The sequence below is a fragment of the Dermacentor albipictus genome, chromosome 1 (genome assembly GCF_038994185.2).
Source record: "Dermacentor albipictus isolate Rhodes 1998 colony chromosome 1, USDA_Dalb.pri_finalv2, whole genome shotgun sequence".
In the NCBI taxonomy this organism is placed as follows: domain Eukaryota; kingdom Metazoa; phylum Arthropoda; class Arachnida; order Ixodida; family Ixodidae; genus Dermacentor; species Dermacentor albipictus.
The window spans coordinates 300,455,019-300,461,554 of record NC_091821.1 but is presented as its reverse complement, the minus strand read 5'-3'; positions in this window follow the sequence as shown (position 1 = coordinate 300,461,554).

Below are 6,536 nucleotides of genomic sequence, written 5' to 3'. Positions count from 1 at the left end.
GAGAACTATCGTGCCTGCACTTATGTCAGTGTGTCAAGGATTGATGGTGGGGTAGTTCGCACTCTCCGAACCGGAGGGGATGGGGCGACAACAAACCCACCCCGCGTGCGTTTAGTGAGGGTTCGACTGCTGACCGGCGATAGGGTCCACGCCTGATCGACCGTGAACCAGAGGCATGAGACGGGAGGCGACGTCGTACAACACACACACTCAATTTAATACAATAAAATCATGCCCGAGACATACTCGAAAAACATACAAATTACCAGTAGCGGGGCCTAGTTCGCGGAGAGCGTGCGGGTCACACAGCACACGCCCTGACGCCACTCGCGCGACCTAAGCCCACCACGTGGGAAACACTAACACTCGCGAAATGCAAATAAAATACGCGACACAAATACAAAATACACGCGACAATAAATACGGCAAGCACCACACTAACAGAACATACAATAATTAACCCTCGATGGCTAAACAAATGAAAGATTAAACGCGATTGGAAAAGAGAGTCCGGCGGAAAGTTTGAGAGCGGCCCGGAACACGAGGCTTATCTGGGGCGTGCTTGCCGAGGTCCCGGTCTGAAGAGCGTCGGGCTGCTGCAACCTCGCTGCCGAAGATCCTGACGGACTTGCACCGTCTGTCGCTCGACCGGCGAAGGCTTCGGCCTGGAGATCTCAGCTTGCCGACCACATCTTCAGCTGTCCCCCGGTGCACGACCTCGCTCTTTCGTCCTCCAAGCTGCTCTGCCGCTCGCCGAGCCGCCGCGTCCCTCCGCCGCGCTCAGGCGACACCTGTGACCAAACCGGTCTGGCGAGCTCGGGACAATGGGAAGCTCTCTTCCCCATCGCCGTGCAAGCAGCGTTGCTGCTGCTGCGGCAATGGCGGCCATCTTGAGAGGAGCGCGGGCATGCAACTCTGTGACACAGTGACCGTTAACCGTGACCGTCATTCATCATGAACCGTCGTTCACAAATGCTGCACGTTTTCGATATATCCGGTATACAGACACGTAGACCTAAACGCATTTCTAATGTTCACATGCGTACATTTTATGCAAAGCTTATTTTTACGATTTATACAGCAAGCTTAACAGCTGCTTCGTAGCATCAAATCTGCATGGATGGATGCATAAACTTTCTTGTACGTCCGGCAAGGTTTACCGCGACCCGGGCTCAGGTCTCCCACGGAGGAACGTCAAGGCCCTGCATCAACGCCGCCTCACGGGCTTGCTGGACTGCCCACGTCTAGCACACTAAGAAAAAAAAAAGAGTACCGCTTACTCTTTTCGGAGAGTCTGGACTCGCCACGTGTACGACACACTTGGTGGGAGACACCCGAACTCTCTTTTGGCAGAGAGTCCCGAGACTATCTGTGCTCCGTACAAGGTGTTTGCGTGACTCCGCACACAATAGTCATGCATACTCTGTTGAAGTAGTCGCCTATACTCTCTCAAAAGGGTTACAAGAGTAGTGCTGAGGGAGTCGGTTAACAATTCTAGATGAGTCAGACGACTCAAGATAGTGTCACATGAACACTGCAAGAATGATTCCGGTAACAATTCTAGATGAGTCTGATGACTCCAGCAGTGTGTGTCAAGTTACCCTTAGTGCGTGGTGCCGGTCTCTTGCAAATAAAGTAAAGCAACTGATCCATGTAAGTCGTTTCACTCTTGGATGGCAGCATCGAGCCGCTTTTCAAAATGTGTCAACAACTCTTGCTGTAAGTACACACGACTACGGCTAATTCTCAAGAAGACTACTGTGAAAAGACAACATAGGATAACAAAGAATCCACAGTAAACGTGCCAAAAAGCACATGGCAGGCTAGCAAGAAAAAGTTAATATTTCATCAATCTTTGTTATTGTCTTCTGGAAAATTCAAATGTATCAGTCAGCAGAGAATCACTATGAAAGCAAGACAGTTCTCATTACTATTAAACTGGAATCAATAGCCAACAAAGCAAAATGTAGCAAAAGCAAAATCCAATATGTAGCCTGCATCTGCATATGCATGACACTGCAATGCCACTCAGAACCTTGATGAGACCCCAAAATATTATGTAACTCATGTAGAAGTTTAATTCACCACCGCACAAGTCTCTTATAATATGTCAAAAGATTTATAAGTTCAACCTATTTCCCTGTTCTATACTTACGACTTAACATTCTAAGCAAGTAATTTACACATAAATAAGAAAGGCTGCACTTATGTGCAAATGAGACCCATATAATGAAGTGCAATAAAAACAACATTCCAACTTAGATTACATTATCTATGCATTATACTATGCTTGTTAAAAACAACTGGTTGGCAATCGATAATCCAATCTAACTGTAAAAACAGCTGTCTTACCTTATGGTACTCTTGTTGGCACTTTCTCCCACACAATTTGTGCATGTTAGCGTGAGATGAAAATTGATCTGAAAAACACCACATTAAAAAGTTGTGCACCAATTTTATTCTGTCATACAACATGCAACAGTGTATAAAAATTTCATAACTGACAAAATTACAAAAATTAATACAGCAACACTTATACTGATCATTTATTTATGTTTAGAAACATACTTTTGCAAGACTAAGTATAATAGCTGACACAGACAATTTCACAGGCAGAAATAACCGCTAATACAAAACTTTCCATAATGCAAACACATTGACAAAATAAGTAGCACAGGTAGCTGTATTTTGTTGCGGCAAAGATGGCACATGAATTATGAGGACAAGGAAGGAAGCAGAACACATAAACTATACCCAGCTACATGCACGCAGCTGTAACAATACACATAGTGCACAAAGATCCAGAAGAAACAAAGAGGAAGATGTGAGGAAGGCTTCTTTTACTCCTCACAAGTCATCCTGTAAGAGCACATTATGCACTGGCTGTAATCTATCCTCAGCCCATACATGAATAAGCTACATTAGGTGCCACATTTACAAATCACTCATACAATATTCTTGTGATTTCCCTTATTCCAATCTTTAACTAAGCAAGCATGACTGAGTTACATAAAGCCTCCCTACGGCTTGGCACATATACAGAATGAAGTGTTTCTATAAACACTGGAGGTCACGGACGGATGACTGACATATACCTCTTTTAATTCTTTCGTCTTTGTCATTATAATTATCTATCACAGTAGTCTTTTGTAGAGTGAAACACTTCCAGATAATACAGTGTGTGCAACCAAGTGTGAATACCTGTTCTCGATTTTATTTATTTCTACCTTTCTCTGGTGTCCCGCTAAGGTAACAATGGCGCAAAGGATTGTCTTCCCAATGTATGCGTTCCCATACAACAGGAGCAGATGATAAGCCACATTAATGGTGCGTGAAATAAAACATCTGTGCTTAACTTTCCGCTGCCGCTCCAATCTGGAGTGATTTTTTTTTGCTTTCTGTACACTAGCACAGGTGCTACGTAGTCCCCTTGGTGCTCAAAGCAACTCTCACACCCGAGCAGGATGTCCATTTTTTTTAATTCTAAGCAAAACTCTGGTTATGAGGGACAATTGCGAACTTATATTTTTGCTTTGTATCTTAATTATTTTGTTGAACTACTTTTCTGCAGGTGCAGACAGGCCATTGCACCAATGCTAGGTTTTGAAAACACCAGAGCAGGGTAGAAAGCAAGAACAGATATTTATAATTTGGGTGCCCACTCTGCATTGCATGGATATGTTTCAATGAACGATAAAACTACTTGGTAGATAAACATGAAAGATAAGGGAATTAAGCTCGAAGCCTACCATATCAGTAACTGGGAATTTCATGTGTAAATGAAATTTTGCGATTCCCAGTGATGAAGAAACAGTTTTGACAATATGTGCCAAGGTCACCAACTCACTCATGCTCACAAAGGAAACAAAATAAAAACAAGCAAGATTAAAAGAAGTTCGAACTTGCAACCTAAAGTGAGACACCTCGCATGACTGATTTATGTATTTACTGAGCATAAATTACATCTGGCGCATAATCTGCTTGCACAAGATGACAAACAATGAGTTCTGTAAGCCTTGTGGGACAATTCTGTGTGAAAGAGAAATCTATTTGATCATTACCTTTTAGGTATGTGTATCTCAGAACTGGTTCTAGTCTGAGTTCTTACAAAGTAGACGTCATTGAGTGCTGTAATTCTAATGCCTGCCACTGCTATAAGTTTCTGTTAGTCGCACTGTCATGAAGCAGTTATGTTCAATAATTAGCGGCAGTCACCGCTGAAACACTCAGTACAAAACATGAAATAAATATATGCAGTCGGAATGTAAATGTCGAACAAAGTTATAATCAAGTCTGCATTTCACAAAACTGTCTTTTTTTCTGTTAGTGTGCCAATACCATTTCCACATTCACAAACATTTTTGTATTGCTCTCCTGACAAATGCAGGAAAATGCAATCTTTCACAGAAGCCCTTGGGAAGACAGCCGAGTCGCTTTGACAAGAGGACTTCCCTTAAACTTTTGTCGCCATGTTGTAGGTCACTGTAGCAAGGGGAACATTTTGCTGATTGAATATTACTCGAAATATTTTTGTCATTTGTACTGGAGGTTTGAAAAGAGAGCCAATTGCAGAGTTCTTCATGCAGATTTTATATATTCCATTAGTTTTTGTTTAGCTGCTTCTCGAGTTATGTCCTACACAACAGCAAAATACATAGTCATATTTGCAGGCACTTTCTTGTGTAATAAATTTTCACAAAAAGCAGTGTGCTGCAGCTAACTCAGCTCTTTGTAGACTGCAAAGTGCCAATATCTATTCAAACAGCATGTAAAGTTACTAGAAGTATGCAAGATTAGTAGGCAGGCAGACAGGCCTGCCTACTAATCTTGCATACTTCTCATGCTATTGTGAAAAAAAATCAGAATATACTTCAAAAACTTTTTCTCACAATAGCATGACAATAACCTTATGTACTTATAATTGTCCTATACTAACAAAATTTGGCATAAATACTATTCAAGATATGCAGAATGCTGATATCTAATTGAAATTGCAAGCTGTAAAATTATTTAATGTGGCCTAATATTTTTTGCATAGTTCCAGTAATTGTACAAGCCGTTTCGATAGGTGTCATCACTTTGCAGTATATAACTAGCTAAATAAGATAGAGCATGAAGCTATTTCTGAAAATTTTATACACAGGAAAGTGCCCACAAGAATATTTTGCCACTGTGTAGGACCATAACTAAAGAACAGCAGCTACACAAAAATCAAATGACAATTCAAATCTAACAAAACACTTTATGAATGACAGTATATTCAAATCTCTAGTACAAATATATAAAAAAAGTTGTTTTGAGCAGTATTTCCCCTTAATAAGTGGGTGTCAGTGTTTTCTACCAAAGTGTTAGAAAATGCCTTCAGGCATACCATGGGGAGCTTTATAAATAGCACACGCACGCATCTGCCTAAAAAGCCCCACGCTCTGCTTGCATTCATTAGTCATTGTTGCATTCTGTTGTATGTCACCATTTGCATCCCTTAACATTGAGTGCGCAAAACCAAAAACAACCTAATACCGTATTCACTCGCATAATGATCGCACTCGCGTAATGATCGCACCCCTAAATTCTGATGTCAAAATTCGATTTTTTTTATTTCTCGTGTAAGATTGCACCCCAAACTTGCCGCAGCGATATGTCATGTGCCAAGTCTAGCTAATAATGATCGCGCTTACCATCTGTCAACTGCTATGCGAACAACTCTTCACGACAAACCAAGCAGTCTGCACGCACCAAACATTCTTAAGCAGATGCCCCATTTCATTCCTTCCATCACTTTCCGCACTTATATGACAAAAAAAGCTACAACCACACTTGCCTTTATTATGTGTAGGCTTTGCAATGGTTGTGGTCAACAATAACAACAAAAAAGGCGTCTTTCGTTTCTTCTCGTCTGCACTTGTGGGCACGCAACAAATCGCGAGTGGCAATGATAGCAGCCACGTTTACAGTGATACGTTAGAAGTGTACCCTATTCATTCGCCGAAGTTTGTAACGCAGCTAAGATATTCGCCCACCCTTAGCGGAAACGTGCCATATTAGGATAGTGGTGAAGACAAATGCCGCAGTTTCCGCAGCATGCCCGCCATGTGTTCCTATGTCACAGGCAGCTAAGCGCGCCCCTCTGTTTCTGTCCCCTCAAAGTGACAAGTCCTCAAAGTGGACATGGCTATGTTATTGCCGCAAACTTGCCGATATTATTCATTACTGATACGGAAGAAACTGTTTGAATGCACGTAATGTACTCACGAAAAGAAAAAAAATCGTGTTCGGCGCGTTCGGCTTGCTCTGCCGGCCACCATGTTTTTTTTTGTGTCCCGCAGTACATACAGAGGCAGCCACCTCTTTGTTGACCTGTTGTCATCCCGTAGCAAATGTCAGAGGATATATTTTTTTCTTTTTGTGGGAAACTTACCCAGCGTAATGATCGCACCTCTGAATTTGAGTCAATATTTTTACAATAAAGTGCGATCAATATGCGAGTAAATAGGGCAACACACTGAATTTTTAGCCTGTAAAGGGGTTGTATACAA